Source organism: Taudactylus pleione, unplaced genomic scaffold, assembly GCF_031769625.1.
Source record: "Taudactylus pleione unplaced genomic scaffold, aTauple2 ptg000458l, whole genome shotgun sequence".
NCBI lineage: Eukaryota > Metazoa > Chordata > Amphibia > Anura > Myobatrachidae > Taudactylus > Taudactylus pleione.
The window spans coordinates 171,092-190,061 of record NW_028284860.1 but is presented as its reverse complement, the minus strand read 5'-3'; positions in this window follow the sequence as shown (position 1 = coordinate 190,061).

The window sequence follows — 18,970 nt, the reverse complement described above, 5'->3', positions numbered from 1 at the left end:
ACGTGCGGCTACTGCGCACACAATTCACAAACACAGAAAATATTTTTTTATTTGGTTTGGAGTGTACTTTGGGGGTTACAGCACCCTTTAATGGTCAAGCCAGCTGGCCCTTTACTTATGACACAGGCGCACGCTTGGCCCTACTTTGTTGATGCACATGCGGATACTGCACACACAATTCACAAACACAGAAAATATTTTTTTATTTGGTTTGGAGTGTACTTTGGGGGTTACAGCACCCTTTAATGGTCAAGCCAGCCGGCCCTTTACTTAGGACACAGACGCACGCTTGGCCCTAATTTGTTGATGCACGTGTGGCTACTGCGCACACAATTCACAAACACAGAAAATATTTTTTTATTTGGTTTGGACTGGAGTGTACTTTGGGGGTTACAACACCCTTTAACGGTCAAGCCAGCCGGCCATTTACTTATGACACAGGCGCACGCTTGGCACTACTTTGTTGATGCACGTGCGGCTACTGTGCACACAATTCACAAACACAGAAAAAATATTTTGTTATTTGGTTTGGAGTGTACTTTGGGGGTTACAGCACCCTTTAACGGTCAAGCCAGCCGGCCCTTTACTTATGACACAGGCGCACGCTTGGCACTACATTGTTGATGCACGTGCGGCTACTGCGCACACAATTCACAAACACAGAAAATATTTTTTTTTTGGTTTGGACTGGAGTGTACTTTGGGGGTTACAGCACCCATTAACGGTAAAGCCAGCCGGCCCTTTACTTATGACACAGGTGCACGCTTGGCACTACTTTGTTGATGCACGTGCGGCTACAGCCCACACATTTCAGAAAGACAGAAAAAAAAAATAAGAATTTTTTTATTGTTTGTGGAGCGCACTTTGAGGTTTACTCCACCCTTTAACAGACAGACGCATGCTTGTCACTGCCGCTTTAAGGATGCCGGCGCGGCTACAGCCCACACATTTCACAAAGACAGAAAAAAAAATAAGAATTTTTTTATTGTTTGTGGAGCGCACTTTGAGGGTTACACCACCCATTAACAGACAGACGCACGCTTGTCGCTGCTGCTTTAAGGATGCAGGTGCGGCTACAGACCACACATTTCACAAAGACAGAAAAAAAAATAAGAATTTTTTTATTGTTTGTGGAGCGCACTTTGAGGGTTACACCACCCTTTAACAGACAGACGCACGCTTGTCACTGCTGCTTTGAGGACAGTATCATATGCAGTGACAGTAGACTTGTCAGAAATTGTTGGCACGTCCTTCAGTCCGGACCAGATGTCCAAACCGGCCCTTGACTTATGACACAGGCGCACGCTTGGCGCTGCTACTGTGTTGCTGCACGTGCGGCTACATCGCACACAAGTCACAAACACATAACAAAAATATTTTTTATTTTTTGGAGCACTTTGAGGGTTACACCACCCTTTAACAGACAGACGCACGCTTGTCGCTGCTGCTTTGAGGATGCAGGTGAAATCTAGACGGAATTTGGAACCGGGGACACACTACCTCCATCAATTGTCTAAATCCCACTGCACTAATGGCGGATACCGGACCCACATCTAACACCAACATAGCAGTCAAGGCCTCAGTTATACGTTTTGCTTCAGGATGACTGCTGTCGTACTTCATCCTCATCGCTAGGGACTGATGGAGGGTCAATTTGTTTAGTAAAAGTGGTGGTGTTCCTACTTCCTCTCTGGGATGATGAACAACTCCCAGCAGCAGCAACAGCACTAGGAGGAAGTGGTTCTTGATCTTTCCCTATTTTATTTTTATCAGAGAAAGTTTGGTCCTCCATTTATGTTATATTGATATATACGTGCGGCTAAAGCGCACACAAACACAGAAAATATTTTTTTATTTTTGCTGGAGAGTAGTGCACTTTGTGGGGTACACCACCCTTTAACAGACAGACGCACGCTTGTCACTGCTGCTTTGAGGACAGTATCATATGCAGTGACAGTAGACTTGTCAGAAATTGTTGGCACGTCCTTCAGTCCGGACCAGATGTCCAAACCGGCCCTTGACTTATGACACAGGTGCACGCTTGGCGCTGCTACTGTGTTGCTGCACGTGCGGCTACATCGCACACAAGTCACAAACACATAAAAAAAAATTTTTTTTTTTTGGAGTACTTTGAGGGTTACACCACCTTTTAACAGACAGACGCACGCTTGTCGCTGCTGCTTTGAGGATGCAGGTGGAATCTAGACGGGATTTGGAACTGGAGACACACTACCTCCATCAATTGTCTAAATCCCACTGCACTAATGGCGGATACCGGACCCACGTCTAACACCAACATAGCAGTCAAGGCCTCAGTTATACGTTTTGCTTCAGGATGACTGCTGTCGTACTTCATCCTCATCGCTAGGGACTGTTGGAGGGTCAATTGTTTAGTAAAAGTGGTGGTGTTCCTACTTCCTCTCTGGGATGATGAACAACTCCCAGCAGCAGCAACAGCACTAGGAGGAAGTGGTTCTTGATCTTTCCCTATTTTATTTTTATCAGAGAAAGTTTGGTCCTCCATTTATGTTATATTGATATATACGTGCGGCTAAAGCGCACACAAACACAGAAAATATTTTTTTATTTTTGCTGGAGAGTAGTGCACTTTGTGGGTTACACCACCCTTTAAGAAATGAGCCAGCCGGCTCTTTACTTATGGGACACAGGCGCACGCTTGGCGCTCCACTTTTGTTGATGCACGTGCAGCCACAGTGCACACAATTCACAAACACAGAAAATATTTTTTTTTTTGGTTTGGACTGGAGTGTACTTTGGGGGTTACAGCACCCTTTAACGGTCAAGCCAGCCGGCCCTTTACTTATGACACAGGCGCACGCTTGGCACTACTTTGTTGATGCACGTGCGGCTACTGCGCACACAATTCACAAACACAGAAAATATTTTTTTATTTGGTTTGGAGTGTACTTTGGGGGTTACAGCACCCTTTAACGGTCAAGCCAGCTGGCCCTTTACTTATGACACAGGCGCACGCTTGGCACTACTTTGTTGATGCACGTGCGGCTACTGCGCACACAATTCACAAACACAGAAAATATTTTTTTATTTGGTTTGGAGTGTACTTTGGGGGTTACAGCACCCTTTAACGGTCAAGCCAGCCGGCCCTTTACTTATGACACAGGCGCACGCTTGGCACTACTTTTATGATGCACGTGTGGCTACTGCGCACACAATTCACAAAGACAGAAAATATTTTTTTATTTGGTTTGGAGTGTACTTTGGGGGTTACAGAACCCTTTAACGGTCAAGCCAGCCGGCCCTTTACTTATGACACAGGCGCACGCTTGGCACTACTTTGTTGATGCACGTGCGGCTACTGCGCACACAATTCACAAACACAGAAAATATTTTTTTATTTGGTTTGGACTGGAGTGTACTTTGGGGGTTACAGCACCCTTTAACGGTCAAGCCAGCCGGCCCTTTACTTATGACACAGGCGCACGCTTGGCACTACTTTGTTGATGCACGTGTGGCTACTGCGCAGACAATTCATAAACACAGCAAATATTTTGTTATTTGGTTTAGAGTGTACTTTGGGGGTTACAACACCCTTTAACGGTCAAGCCAGCCGGCAATTTACTTATGACACAGGCGCACGCTTGGCACTACTTTGTTGATGCACGTGTGGCTACTGTGCACACAATTCACAAGCACAGAAAAAATATTTTGTTATTTGGTTTGGAGTGTGCTTTGGGGGTTACAGCACCCTTTAACGGTCAAGCCAGCCGGCCCTTTACTTATGACACAGGCGCACGCTTGGCACTACTTTGTTGATGCACGTGCGGCTACTGCGCACACAATTCACAAACACAGAAAATATTTTTTTTTTGGTTTGGACTGGAGTTTACTTTGGGGGTTACAGCACCCTTTAACGGTCAAGCCAGCCGGCCCTTTACTTATGACACAGGTGCACGCTTGGTACTACTTTGTTGATGCACGTGCGACTACTGCGCACACAATTCACAAACACAGAAAAAATATTATTTTTTTAGCACTTGGGGGGAGTACCCCTGATTGACAGAGCACCCCCTGGACAACACTACAGCACCCCTTTAGGACTGGGACACTGCACAGGACTTTGGAGTGGACACAGCCCCTATGGAGAACTGACTGCACAACACAGTCCAGCCAGCCCCTATGGACTTTGAAGTAGTGGACACAGCCCCTATTAACAACAGCAGCACAGCACAACACAGCCAGCCCCTATGGACTTTGAAGTAGTGGACAACAGCAGCACAGCGCAGCACAGCACAGCACAACACTACTCTGCACTACACTACACTACACTACACAGCCCAGCCAGCCCTAACTCCCACCCTCCCTCTTCACTGTCAACAGCCGAGTGAGAAAATGGCGCCGACGTGGGTACCTTATATAGGATCCAAAACCCGCGAGACCCGGAAGGCGGGATGATGACGTTTTGCCTCGATTTCAGATCCGAGTCAGGTGGGAAAAGTGAGCCTGACTCGGATCTGACTCGGATCGGCGGGTCTCGGGGGGGTTCGGATTTCAGAAATCCGAACCCGCTCACCCCTAATATATATAGTGTGTGCTTTTATATATATATATATATATATATATAATGTATATAGTGTGCTTACACACACACAGTATATGTATATATGTGTGTATATACACACTAACACCTATATATGAGTGTGTGTGTGTATAGTTATATATACAGATATACTGTGTGTGTGTGTGTGTGTGTATATATATATATATATATATATATATATATATATAGCGGTTACATAGAGGCCCCCACAAGTTTGTTGCCCAGGGGCCCCCACAGACCTTAATCCGGCCCTGGAGGTGGTGACAATTGACTGAAACTTACTGGAAATTTATTTTATTGATGTTAATACCAAAGGAACAAAAACAGTCCCAAATGACATGATTTTAGCTGTTTTTATCAATTTTTAAAGAAATCTAAAACCAAAACGAAACTAAATCCGAACCAAAACACTTGAGAGTGGTGTTGCCAAAACACGTAAATGATTTAGAACAAAACCAAAACATGGGGGTCTGTGCACATCTCAACATTTTTTTGTAGTAATATCCTACAGCACAGAATGCTTTTGCCAGGCCTAGGTTCACAGATTACACGCAATGTACTGTACATTATAGAGACTGACAATTGTACATGAAAAACCAAAAACAGAAAGTATCCTGACTGTCAATATTGAGTCTTTACTAAAATGTAGAGATGTGCGCTGACTCTCATGTTTTGGTTTTGGATCTGGATCTCCCCTGTTTTTGGATCTGAATCTGGTTTGGGATTTTTTTCCTTGGTGTTTTGTTTTCATGTTTTGGTTTTGGATCTGGATTTTTTTCTTAAAAAACCATAAAACAGCTAAAATCACATAAAATGGGCCTGTTTTTGGGTCTCATTCAGAACCGCTCGCGAGCGGGTCGATTGTACACAAATGCGCATGCGCACGATGGAGGGAGCTCCGTCGTGCGCATGCGCGAGACCCGGATAGCGACAGCCAAGCTGTCACTCTGGGTCTCGCACCAAAGGGGGCGTGCTATCGATGGTGAGTGACAGCACGCCCCCTTTGGTGGGCGTGCCGGGGGCGTGGCTGCCAGATGGAGGCGTTCCCATGGGAACGCCTACCGTCTGGGTCCGGCCCCACTGACATCACTAGTGATGTCAGTGGGAGTGATTTTGGCTCTGATAGAGCCAAAATCACTCCTGGGCTTTCGGCAGCGATACCCTACCGCAGGGTCTCATCGCAAGCCCGATGGTCGCGATGGTCTTGACCCACAGCTATGCGAGCATCCAAGAGGCCGCTCCAAGTTTAGGTAGGAGGGCCCTGTTTCAGAGCGAGCGCTCTGGTCAGAGCGTCCGGCTCTGAATCAGGCCCTTTGTTCCTACAGTATAATTAACCTCAATAACATTTATTAAGGCCAAAAGGTTGCATCCAGCTAGCTGGCTGACTAAGCTAAGTGACACAGTGGGTGGCACTAACATGTGGCAGTTCAGCTTCTAATTTCCAACACGGATACAGTGTGTTATACAGTGTGGGTTGGATACACTAATAGTGCACTTACTGTGACAGCAGTGTCGGCAGAGTGGGGTTGCTGATGGTATCCTCAGTACATGGAATGGCAGTGCTGCGGTGCTGGCAGTGTCCTCAGTGAAGGGTACCGGTGATGTCGGCAGTGCGGATGTTCCAGTGGTGTCTTTAGTACAGGTTTCTGTGTCGGCAGTGTGAGGGTGCAGCGGTGTCTTAGTGCAGGTTTGCTGGCTTTGTTGGAAGTGCAGGGGTGCCAGCGGTGTCTTTAGTGCAGGTTTTCTGGCTGTGTCGGCAGTGCGAGGGTGCAGCGGTGTCTTAGTGCAGGTTTGCTGGCTGTGTCGGCAGTGCAGGGGTGCCAGCGGTGTCTTTAGTGCAGGTTTGCTGGCAGTGTCCGCAGTGCAAGGGTGCCAGCGATGTCCTCAGTACAGGTTTGCTGACTGTGTCGGCAGTGCAGGGGTGTTCTCAATGCAGGGTGCTGGTGGTGTCGGCAGATCGGGGTTGCCAGCGGTGTCCTCAGTGCAGGTTTGCTGACTGTGTCGGAAGTGCAGGGGTGCTGGTGGTGCACTCAGTGTGGGAGTGTCGGCAGTGTCAGCAGTGTGGGGGTCACTGAAGGTATCCTTAGTACATTGGGCAGCAGTGCAGGAGTGTCGGCAGTGGTTGTGTCAGAAGCGGGGGATGATGCCAGTGGGGGTGCCGGCAGTGTCAGGCGGCGGGGGATGGCGAGTGCCATATAATAGATGATTAACATTAAGAAATATCTTTTACCCAGATTATGGTTTTCAAGCAAGTAATGATCTAAGTCCATCTTTAGATGCTTTAGTAACATCCTCATATGTCTTACAGTAGAGGATCCCAAACTCCGCCATTACAGTCCAGGTTTTAAGGGCCTGATTCAGAGCCACTCGAAAGCGGCCACTCGTTCGCTCCGAGCGATGTTCGCACAACTGCGCATGCATACGGCTCGTAATACGCATGCGCGAACCAGTCAGTGCGGTCGAAATTCATGTGCTCTCAAAATAGTGAATGCCTGATAATTTGAGTGACAGGATGAGGCGTTTGTGGGTGGTAACGGGGGAAGGTGCTTGAAAACGGGGAGTGGAGATCCGAACGCAGGCGTGCCAAACGGTCAAAACGGGCGTTTTAAGGGTGTGCATAAATAACAAAGCAGCGTCATCGACCATGTCACTTGGTTGTGTCTTAGCCTGAACTGCTCGCATGATTGCGGTAGCAAAATCCAACCACAAGCACTGCGAGCAGTTCAGATGCCTTTCGATGTACTCGATTAATCAAATAAATAGCGGAGATGACGTAGGATGCGAGCAGCCAGGGGGCGTTTTTTACAAAAAAAAGACCGCATGTTTTGTACGCTCGTTCAGACACAGAGGCGTCAACAGACCACAAAGAGCCAACGGTCAATTTAAATAGCCAGCCTCTTTTTCTGGACGAGCGAGCGCAAATAGCGTCCGGCTCTGAATCAGGCCGTAAGTCCTTTGATAAAGCTGCACAGGACAGCAGCGAAACGCTGCTGTCATTCATTACCAAGAACCTATATCTTACTGTATAATGCTTGGACCAGTACTGGACTTCAGTTGGACCCTTTTGGACATTGATATATACTTACCTACGAGAGGATGAGGCTCCACTAAAGAGACACCGCACACTTGGTGAGGATTTCGCCTTTTGGAATATTACCACCCACCACTACCAATATGGGACCCTACAGCAGTGATTCTATGGTAACTACCAATTATGTGGATTATGCCGCCACACAGAAGGAGTCCTTAAATATAGGTTTTCCAGCTATAGTGTAGTTCAGTTACTTGAATAGAAGCAAACAATACTATACATATTGTTTCTTGTACTATACAGCTGATGAGATGAATTGATCATAATGAGTTTACTTTATTGATATATGTTTTACTTATCTGTATTTATCGTTATTACTTATTGAACCTTTCTTGCAGAACATATCTATTGTTAAAATGTAATCTGAGAATTTTACTTGGTAAAAACATTTTCATTTAAGCACTGCTATCTTTTATTGTATATTTCCAAAGTAATGATTTAAGTCCATCTTTAGATGTTTTAGTTACAACCTTATATGTCTTATAGCAGAGGATCCCAAACTCTGCCATTACAGTCCAGGTTTTAAGGATGTCCATGCTTGAGTCCAGATGGTTTAATCAAATTAACTGCCCTTACAATGTACTAACTGTAATGGTGGAATTTGGTAACCTCTGTCTAACAGTCATTATAAATAAAATGATATATACATTATCACATTTTCAAAAGAGAGCTATTTCACTGCTGCATTAACCAGTTTAATTGGAAATAACACTTATGCTACTTAACAATTCCTTCTTATTTTTTCCCAATAAAATTGATTCACCTTTTAAGGGTTATACAACTTAGTATTAAGAGATTTCTTTTTTGGCTGTTTACGAACTAATATGTGATACCCCAGAAATTGGAGGTCTCCTACTTGACATGCTGTATTTAGGGATTGTAATAAGAGGTGTAAAAGTAATGTTGTAATTCATACTAGTCAAATGTATAAGTAAGCGGAGTGAGTTAAAACTGATATACCTGGTGTAATAAATAATAAAAATAACAGTTAATATTAGATGTAATGTTGCTCCCCTCATTTGGACTTAAATGAACTGTCCCACAGCTGGATTATATAGGGGGACTGGGTAAGAATTCTCTGATGAGACTAAAAAGGGGGAGTACTGTCTGCAGGGGACAGTTGAAAAGCCACGGGGGATAAAGACAGTTGAAAAAGAACCGTTAATAGTGAGCCATTGCTGGGGACTAGAAGGGTGCCATTACCGTGTCCTGTAGGAGAGCAGTAGGAGTGACAGAGTGCATTGTCAGAGACATTATTAGAGCTGCCCCTTCCGGTGCCTTGTTGGCTACCTGGCTCTGATTGATAGCAGTGAGACAGGTATAGATGGAACTGCTGATTCTGACATTGGGGCTGGACAGAGGCAGAGCTACTGCGACCTGCACGTCTGTGTCCCTTCCCAGCTAAAGCAGTGTTATAGCGGGGAAGCAGCTGAGCTCCGGAGACAGTCACAGCACAAGGGACAGCAAGTTTACTGCCCATAGAAACCCCACAGCACCGGCAGACCTTTCCCCTGCAGCAGCTGCATCCTGCATCAGGAGTGGTGTATTTACTTGGAGTTGGTAGAGAGTCAAAACAAAAATATTTTCTGTGTACAGTAGATTGCCAAAGTGTTTGCCAGACACTGATAACTCTCAGACTCAGGATAGGATGTAGCCACACATTGGTGCTGATTCTTAGTCAGATGCAGTTGCGCCACATATTGCACATTTCGATGCATGCGTAGTTCACCAATAATCGCTCAACTGCGATAAAATCGGAACAGCATACATTTCTGAATGAGGCCCTCAACGCCACCACTGAAAATCACACTTGCCCTATGGCTGGTGCAGTTTCTCTGTCTGTGAATGGCCTCCTATGTGAACGGTTGAGAGTGCATGCACCCACTTTTAGCAACATGCCCATAAGATTCAACATCTCCATACATCATTTTAGCCACCATCCTGTTACCTCCTAGTTACTGTTAAGGAACACCCTTTACCGGTGCCCTTTGCCGGCCACGCCCCCCAACCACATGACGTCGATCAACATAATTTCATTGGTACGTACACCGTAGATTTGCACTTAAGAAAATGTGTAGCCAATATGGGTGTGTTTAACAATTTCTAGCAATTATATTTTCCTGCTGAGTCAGTGGCAGAGTATAGAGTAATGCCATGGCTACCACTGTGAATAAGTAATACATATATCCCATAGAAAAAAAACACAAAGGCAAAAGAAGGTTTGCTCCAGCAGTTACTAAAAATAGGCTGCCACCTGTCACGAAAGTAATATTCAGTGTAACACTTGTACCTACCAGTTCTGTGAGCAGCAGCTCTTTCCACAGCTTCAATGTGCTTCACACTGTGGGCGGGATGTATCAAGCATTGCACTATGGATGCGATACATCCCGCTAGTTACCACGTTACCACATGCATACCAACATTAATAATGCAGGTATGCACTTGCAAATGCAATTAAAATTGCAAAGGAAGGGCTCTTCTGAAAAGAGCTTTGTACATATGGGAAATGTGGTAAAAACTCTGAAAATGCCAGTTTCTGAGTTTTGCCAGCACTTTCACTTTAATACATCCTGCCCTGGCTCTGCCTGCTATAGGAGCAAGTGCAGCATTTCCTGACTTTATCTCTGTGGTCATGTGAATGCTGTCATTACCGTGATGGGCAAATCAAATCTGTCTTCCATATTTACACACTTATGGTTACAATGTTCTATACTTTTTGTCCGTATTCAGGCTACAATACTGGTTTAATTATGCAGAAATCATGCCGCCACTGATTGCAAGTAACTTCTCAAAAGAAAAGCTCTTCTTAATTGTGTGCAACATGAATGTGGGCAGGTGCAGTACCTGTCGCTAACAATATGAAGTGTCAGGCCTATAGCTCATGAAAATAGACCTAACCATGGCAATTAATTGCTGTAACTACGAATTACAGAGAAGGCATGACATGAACAGACTGCAGCTGAGCAGAATGATGAGAGAGAATAGGGGGCATATTTGCTAAAGTGTGGGTCTTTAGAAGGGGAGATGTTGCCCATAGAAACCAATCAGATACTGTACTTATTTATCTAGCACCTTCTAGAACATAATAGCTAGACTCTAACTGGCTGCTACGGGCAAAAAAAAATCTGTCACATTTCCCGAACCAAAACCATCTTTGAACATTTTCCCTAAAAACATTTGTATAATAAGACAATTAAGGACATTAATAACATAATGTTGCATGACACACAATTAGCAATGCAACATAGAAAATGTATCTGTGTAAGATGCAGATTTTGATAAAATATGGCTCTGATGTATAACATTATTACATAAAAAAAACATATCAGTATGTATACTATACCTGTTTGAATATATAATGCTACATTGTGTTTCATAAAAATGTAAACTACAAATTATATCCACATATCTAAAAGTTAATGCACAATACAAAGACAGGTTATAGATAATTTATTTTTTTACACAAGACAGTTTCAAATGCATCTCAGTGACCTCTGCAGTTCAGGAACACACTGTAGGCAATAGAAAAGAAACATTTGAGACTGTGCATCTTCAGCAATAACGAGATAGATACTAACTACATTGTTGTCTGGAAATTAAGGGCCTCATTCAGACCCGCTCGCAAGCACTGAGCGCACAAGCGGGTCGATGTTGAGGCCCTGCGCACACACAGCGGCCGCACTGCGTGTGCACAAGCCCCGGAGCGAGAGAGAAATTCTCTCGCTCTGGGGCTCACTACGAAAGGGGCAGCTGTCGATGGTGATCGACAGCTCGCACCATTTTGTAGGCGGGGTGGGGGGGGTGGCTAGCCAAAAGGGGGCGTTCCCGAAGGAACGTCTGCCGTTTGGGAGCGGCCTCATTGACGTGATGTCAGTGGTGAGCTTCTGGCTGTATTGGAGCCGAAAGCTCACTGGGGCTTTCAGCAGACGAGACCCTACCACAAGAGTCTCGTCGCAAACCCCGATGGTTGCAATGGTCTTGACCATCACGACCATTAACCTGGCTGCTCGCTAAAACTGTGGGTGGTCACCCACAGCTTAGCGAGCGGCCAGGAGGCCGGCGCTTTACAGAGAAGCGTCCGCCCTCATTCAGAGCGAACGCTCGCATTTTGTGAGCGGCTCTGAATGAGGTCCTAAATGTTTAGTGTAGATAAGAATATGCAGCCCCCTTGTGGCAATTAATGGCCATTGACTTTTTTTTCAAAATGGGCTAGCTTTATGTTTGTATGAGAAAATGAAATAACAATATTCCATACTCTAAAACACAAATGAGTCTTGTAATTAGTGTCTCTTCCATGCCAAAATGCAGGCCAAAAGTGTGAGGGATTTCAAAATAATTTTTGAGCACAAGTAACAGGATTCCCATCATTGTAAATATTCTATATTGCGTAAAATAAGACTATTAGGGGTATTCAATATGGGAGCGATAACATCGTTTTTGCGTTAATATCGGAGGTATGACGTCATTATCGCAGGTTTTACTTTTACACCGTATTCAATTTCAAAGACTTATCGCAGTTTTGAAAAGTCTTTGATAAAAAAACGGTGATAACTTTTCACCATTGATTAGGTGTCGAAAAAAAGTGCAGAATTGGGGTTTAGGGGTGCAGGCTTAAAAAAAAAGCCTGCACCCCTGGGAATGACATTTAAAAAAGAACTGTGTCAAAAAAAGTTTTTTAAAAAAATAGGGACACCCCAAAAAATGAATGAAAAAATTGGGGTGAAAAAAAAAAATTGGGAAAAAATTGTATAACAATAGGGAAATAGGTTCAGGGCTATGTTTTCTAGAATAGAATTATAGCGGCAGGTGCACAAATGCAGAATTTTAAAAAATTTACTTTAGGGACTTAAAAATATGCTAGTACCCATTTTCATGTACCTCAAATTTGATGGGACCACTTAAAAAAACGAAAAAAATAACCTAAGTGCTCTTCTGCAACACTTCTTCAATGTCGGGAAAAAAACACCTGCTGCGGCTATTTAAATCCCCGACTTTCAATTAAAGGCTAAAACGGGGGTACCCATAGTGTTCCCCCATGTTTTTACAACTTTAGGGGGGTCTTACAATTTTTTTAAGGAAAAATTCGTAACTTTACGCAAATCCAACTTCGGAGTTTCCCGTTTTCGTTAATTTTATATTGAATACGGGGATAAGCGGGAGCACGCCAGATACTTTAACGCAGGTAAAAACTCCAATATGAAACCTTAACTTCGACAGTGAAGTTAACGTTTCATATTGAATACCCCTCTATAAGGGGTAAATTTACTAAAGTGAGAGTTTTTAGAAGTGAGTTGTAGAAGAGATGTTGCCCATAGCAACTGATCAGATTCTACTTAACATTTAACTAACACCTTCTAGAAGAAAATAGCTAGAATCTGATTATACAATATAAAGATAAAACTTGCGCTCCAAATCAACAGTGCTGCAGTGGCCGCTAGGGTGATCACTAACACCCTTTTTCCAAACTTAATACAACACAGTACTTGCGGTCACTTGCGCTCCTCTGGAGTAAGTACCAACGCCAAAATGGTCAATGGATGAGAGAGTTCTCCTGGAAAGAAAATCCTGTATTCCTTTCTTTCTCACAGTGTTCCTATGTAGAGGGAACTTTTATAAAGGGGGTTCTCCTTCCTTAGGACCAATGTTATTTTTCCTAAAAAAAATGGTATATAAGGTATATATAGTGAAGTACAGCTTTATTCCTTTAAAACATATCCATAAAACATATCCAACTGCTGGTGAGCAGTGAGAGCAGAAAGGGAGACCAGGTGAAGGGGCTAGAGGACATTCACACAAGAGACCAGGGGTATACACGGACCCATCCCAGGAGGTGACTGTCTATACCCTGTATTTGCTAACTTGGTTGTGTGCTGTCCTACACCCCATTAAATCTGGTACGCTGCTTTTCTGTTGGATATGTTTTATGGATATGTTTTAAAGGAAAGCTCTACTTTACTATATATACCTTATATACTTTTTTTTTTAAGAAAAATAACATTGGTCCTAAGGAAGGAGAACCCCCTTTATAAAAGTCCCCTCTACATAGGAACACTGTGAGAAAGAAAGGAACACAGGATTTTCTTTCTAGGAGAACTCTCTCATCCATTAACCATTTTGGCGTTGGTACTTACTCCAGAGGAGCGCAAGTGACCGCAAGTACTGTATTGTATTAAGCTAGAATCTGATTGGTTGCTATCTTCTAAAGCTCACTTCTAAAAACTCTCACTTTAGTAAATTTACCCCTAAATGTCACACAGGGCTAGACTGGCCATCGGGCAATTCTGGCAAATGCCAGAAGGGCCGATCACCAGATGGGCCGGTCTGGTTGTCGCTGTCCGTGGGACCGATCGAGCACCCCTGCCTCCCTCTCCTGCAGATACATACTGATTATTACTGTGTCCTCTGCCCAGCCTCCTTCCTGACACTGTTCTCAGCTCCGCCTCTCTCCCAACACTGTCCTTTGGGTGTCAGCATAGCTGCCGAGTGCCTGCGACTCCTGCCCTGCAATTTCTGTTGTGCGTGTGACATCATGACGTACGTGCATATGACCTCACATACTCGCGAGCGTCATGATGTCACACGCACAACAGAAACTGCAGGACAGGAGAGAGGAGCCGGGATGCGCACAGAGTGCGGAGCCGGGACACGCATGGAGAGAGGAGCCGGGACGCACACAGAGCATGGAGCCGGGATGCACACAGAAAAGTTCAAGTAGATGTTGAGGTGAGTTTCTTGCTGTGGACCCAGCGGCTGCCTGCTCCTGCCAGTGCCTGTATTTTAATTTTCATTTTGTAACTCACACGATCGGCCTGCTCTTATGATGGGTGAGGTGGGGGTGGGGGGAGCAGTGTTATTTAAAATAGTGTCAGTAATTTCTATGATTTATGTGGAGGGGGGGGACTTATATATAATCCAGCCACACTGACTGAAGGATGTAATAATCTTTATTATAAGGGATAGGGGACCTGCTAGGCTCCTACAATTAATGAGGGAGGCATTGATATATAATGCAGACACACTAATAAGTATTATAACAGTGCCTTACCTTTCCCCCTGACTGATTGTAGCAGCCTAGCAGGTCCTCCATCCCTTATACTACCCATTATTCCAGCCCTCAGCCAGTGACTATATTAATTTTTATTGTTTTTAATGCAATGATTACAAAATATGTGCTACAGTTTGTATTTACACGATACAGGCAGTTGAGGGGTATGCAGTCAGGAAGCCAGCGGTCGAAATGCAGACCACCGGCTTCCTGACAGCGTAATCCCACCAAGGGATTTAACATAGGCATCGAAATACCGCCGCCTATGTTAATCCCGACGTTGGAACTCCGACCCCCGCCATTCTGATCGTCCGCGATGGGTAAGTAGAAAACTTAGCCAAGGGATGGGGGGGTTGGTTTAGGAACCCCCGGGGGGACTTAGGGTTAGACATCCCCCCAGGGAAGAGGTAGAGGTAGGCTAGGGGAAGGGGGGGTTAGGGTTAGGCACTAAGGAGGGAGGTTAGGGTTAGGCACCCCTCAGGAGGGTTAGGTTTAGGGTGCGAGGAGGGGGGGTTATGTTTAAACACCTCTGGGAGGAGGTTAGGGTTAGGCACCCCTAAAGGAGGGTTAGGGTTAGGGGGGGGACAGGGTTAGGGATAGTTAAAATACTCACCCTGTCAGGATCTTCTGTTTTTCGGCATTACATCCATCGGGCTTAGGTCCAGCAGGATGTCATACCGATTCCAGTTAAGGACCCGGTTTTAAAACAGAGCGGGTCCTGCAATCACCACCAAAAGCGTCTCCCCAACCAATCACTGCCAGCAGTGATTGGTTTGGGAGACACTGCATGCAACGATTGGTTTGGGAGACACTGCCGGCAGCGATTGGTTTGGGAGACACTGCCGGCAGCGATTGGTTTGGGAGACACTGCCAGTGATTGGTTGCTGTGGACATAGCACACACACACACCACATCCTGCAGACCCGCTATTTCAGCCAATCGCTGCCGGCAGCATCTCTTAACCAATCGCTGTTGGCAGGATCTCATCCGTCACTGCCACCTCAGAGAATCTCCTTCCTTCTCTGTCCGCCCTCATACTTCATGGCCAGTGAATCCTCCTTGGCTGCAGCAGTGTTGCCTGCACTCCATCTGAGCTCTCCTATCTCAACTTATAATTTATTTGCTAAAATTTGCTAAATATATAATACAATCCAGATAGTAAACATAAAATGACACGTGTCCTATAAAGACAGAAAAAATTGCTCAAGGACAAACCAGATAAATTCAAGTGTAAAGTGGAAGTGCTATTACCCCTTGAATAGCATGTGCTCATAGGGTACAGATTCAAAGAGTTTCGCAATTGTGTCTAGGAAGTGCCAACTAAAGCAGCCATTAGATCTATCTAGATTAAAGGTTGGTGTTGCAGTAGTTGAACAGAGATTATAAACTGTGTGGCATAATGTGTAAGGGGCATTACTACTGTGTGTGGCATAATGTGTAAGAGGTGTTACTACTGTGTGTGGCATAATGTGTAAGAGGCATTACTACTGTGTGTGGCATAATGTGTAAGAGACTTTACTACTGTGTGTTGCAGAATGTGTAAGAGGTGTTACTACTGTGTGTGGCATAATGTGTAAGAGGCATTACTACTGTGTGTGGCATAATGTGTAAGAGGTGTTACTACTGTGTGTGGCATAATGTGTAAGAGACTTTACTACTGTGTGTTGCAGAATGTGTAAGAGGTGTTACTACTGTGTGTGGCATAATGTGTAAGAGGCATTACTACTGTGTGTGGCATAATGTGTAAGAGACTTTACTATTGTGTGTTGCAGAATGTGTAAGGAACATTACTGTGTTTGGCATAATGTGTTATAAGGGGCGCTACCACATGGCATAGTGTTTTATAAGGGACTTCTGCTGTATGGTATAATGTGTTATAGGTCACTAGTTCTGTATAGCATAATTTTTTATAAGGCACTACTACTGTGTGGTATAATGTGTTGTAAGGCACTACTACTGAGTGGTATAATAGCGTTCCCACTAGGTTGTTTCAGCAGGGCACCACGCCCTGCCCTATTTCTGAAGTGCAGAAAGCACCCTGCCCTTCAGCGCAGCACCCGGCTGAGACAGCCTGCAGGTTCTGTCTCCTGTAGGGCAGATCTGACAATCTCAGTCACGATGCACTGGAATAGTTAGGAGGCACGATAGATCGTTTGTCACATTGGACAGTTTTTAACACCAAATCATGACCACGACTGCCGGGGAGCTGCTGGAGAGAGTTCAAGGGGAAATTGGACACCAAGTCGGATCGTGAGCACATCGCCAAGTGTGTAGGCACCCTTAGAGATGCAAGAAGTGCAAACTGATAAAAGTATAGCTGACCTGCCATATATTCGATATAGATTATGCATCACATACACATACTATGAGCTTGATGCAGAGACAGATGCAGTGGCAATTTTTACGCAGATTGAGCGATTGTTTGCCATTGCACATGCGTATAACCCACACTGCGTATGCGCTACGATTGTCTTGCGATTCTACATGCACAGAAAACCGATCGCAAAGTGAGTGACAGGTAGTTAGCGTTTGGGGGAGGTAAGGGGGGGGTAAGAAAAACGCAGGCGCATCTTACTGTTTAAAACGTCATTACATGGGCATGCATAAATTAGCCCTTGCGATTACATACACAGCATGAGAGCCCTCTGCATGTCAGGGGAGCTGCAGTGTTTGCGGCTGGTCAGACCTGCCGCAGAGGCAACATGGCTGCTCGATGTGCGTCGATGTTAATGATATTTACGCAGGTAAGCGGCATTGTAAGCGGATGAGAAGGCAGCAGTGGTCGTCCTTATGCTTATGTAAGCTTTGGAACTATTTGCATATTTTTGCAACTGTATTCCATGCGAAATCGCAGCTGCAATCGCATTATCGCATTAGCACTCATCTGTGTCCTGCGGGTGGTCAAAACTACGGCGCAGCGGTCACCGTGACTGCAGCGCTTGTCGAAAAGTGACAAAAAGGAGATGTGTCATAAAGACACACACCCTTTGCTTTGGTCACACACCCTTTTAGGGCGCAGAAGTGCCCTATCTCTAGGTCCGGTGCCCTGCCTGCTGCCGGACCTAGAGTGAACACTAGTATAATGTGTTATAAGGCACTACTACTGTGTAGCATAATGTGTTATAAGGCACTATTACTGTGTGGTGTAACATGACTACTTTGCGTTGTAAAATGTGACTAAGGTTGAATTGGTGGTACTATTGTGTGGTCACGCCCCTTCCCAATAAGACTATGTGTCTTTGGCATGTGCTCTCTCTACTTTACAATGTGTAGAGAAACACAGGGGACCAAAATGGTTGTTCAGGCTCTGCTTTGGTGGCACAGATGTGTCCTCCTCTGTGTTCAGTGCCCCTGTCCTTAAAAATTCCTACAGTGAATTCTATCTAATGCTCTACAACTGTTTAGCTAGGGCTTGGTCAAGAGGGAAAATGCCTCCCCTTTTCTTTGTGTGTGAAATACTGTACACAATGAAGTGCCAGCTTTACCTAACAGAGCCAACCAAATAGCACATGTTTGAATCCCCTGCATGATGAGCTCTGTTGTGTATATTTTAATGGAGAATAATTTACACTTGTATGTTGTTAATTGTTAATGGTGTTATTAATTATATTTGTAAGAGCATAGACTAAGAAGTAAGTCTACGCTTGGGGCCAGATGCTGACGCTGAGGTGGGCCTTTGTGATTTAAATGCCAGGGCCTATTTTTAGTCCCTGTCCGGCCCTGATGTCACATGTTGGATGTTTTACACTGTGATTTATGACATGTCTATGTCTAAGGTCAGATATTATATAGCATCTTATAGTTTCAACATTGTTGCGAAACGATAAGAAGGATAGAAATACACCCTGTTGCTTCCTTTTCTTTAAAATATAAATCATTATAAACTGTTTTGGAAAGGGGGTGTAGCCATAATGTTGACATTACATTGTTGACATTCATAATGCTGACACCACAATGTTGACAGTTATGATGTCGACATTGTTGAAATGTCGATATTGAACAGGTTGGCATCACAATGCTGACATCTGAAATTTCAATAAGTGAAGTATCAACATTCTGCAGGGACCGAACAGTTAGGTTTAGGCTGCAGCTGCAGAGGGTTAGACTTTGACTGTGTGAGGCGAGGTTTAGGGTTAGAAATTAGAGGGAGAGTTAGTTAGGGTTAGGTTACAGGTAGTGAGGGTTAGGGTTAGGAGCTAGGGGGATGGTTAGTTAGGGTTAGGCTGCAGTAGGTGATGGTTAGGTGATAGGCTGT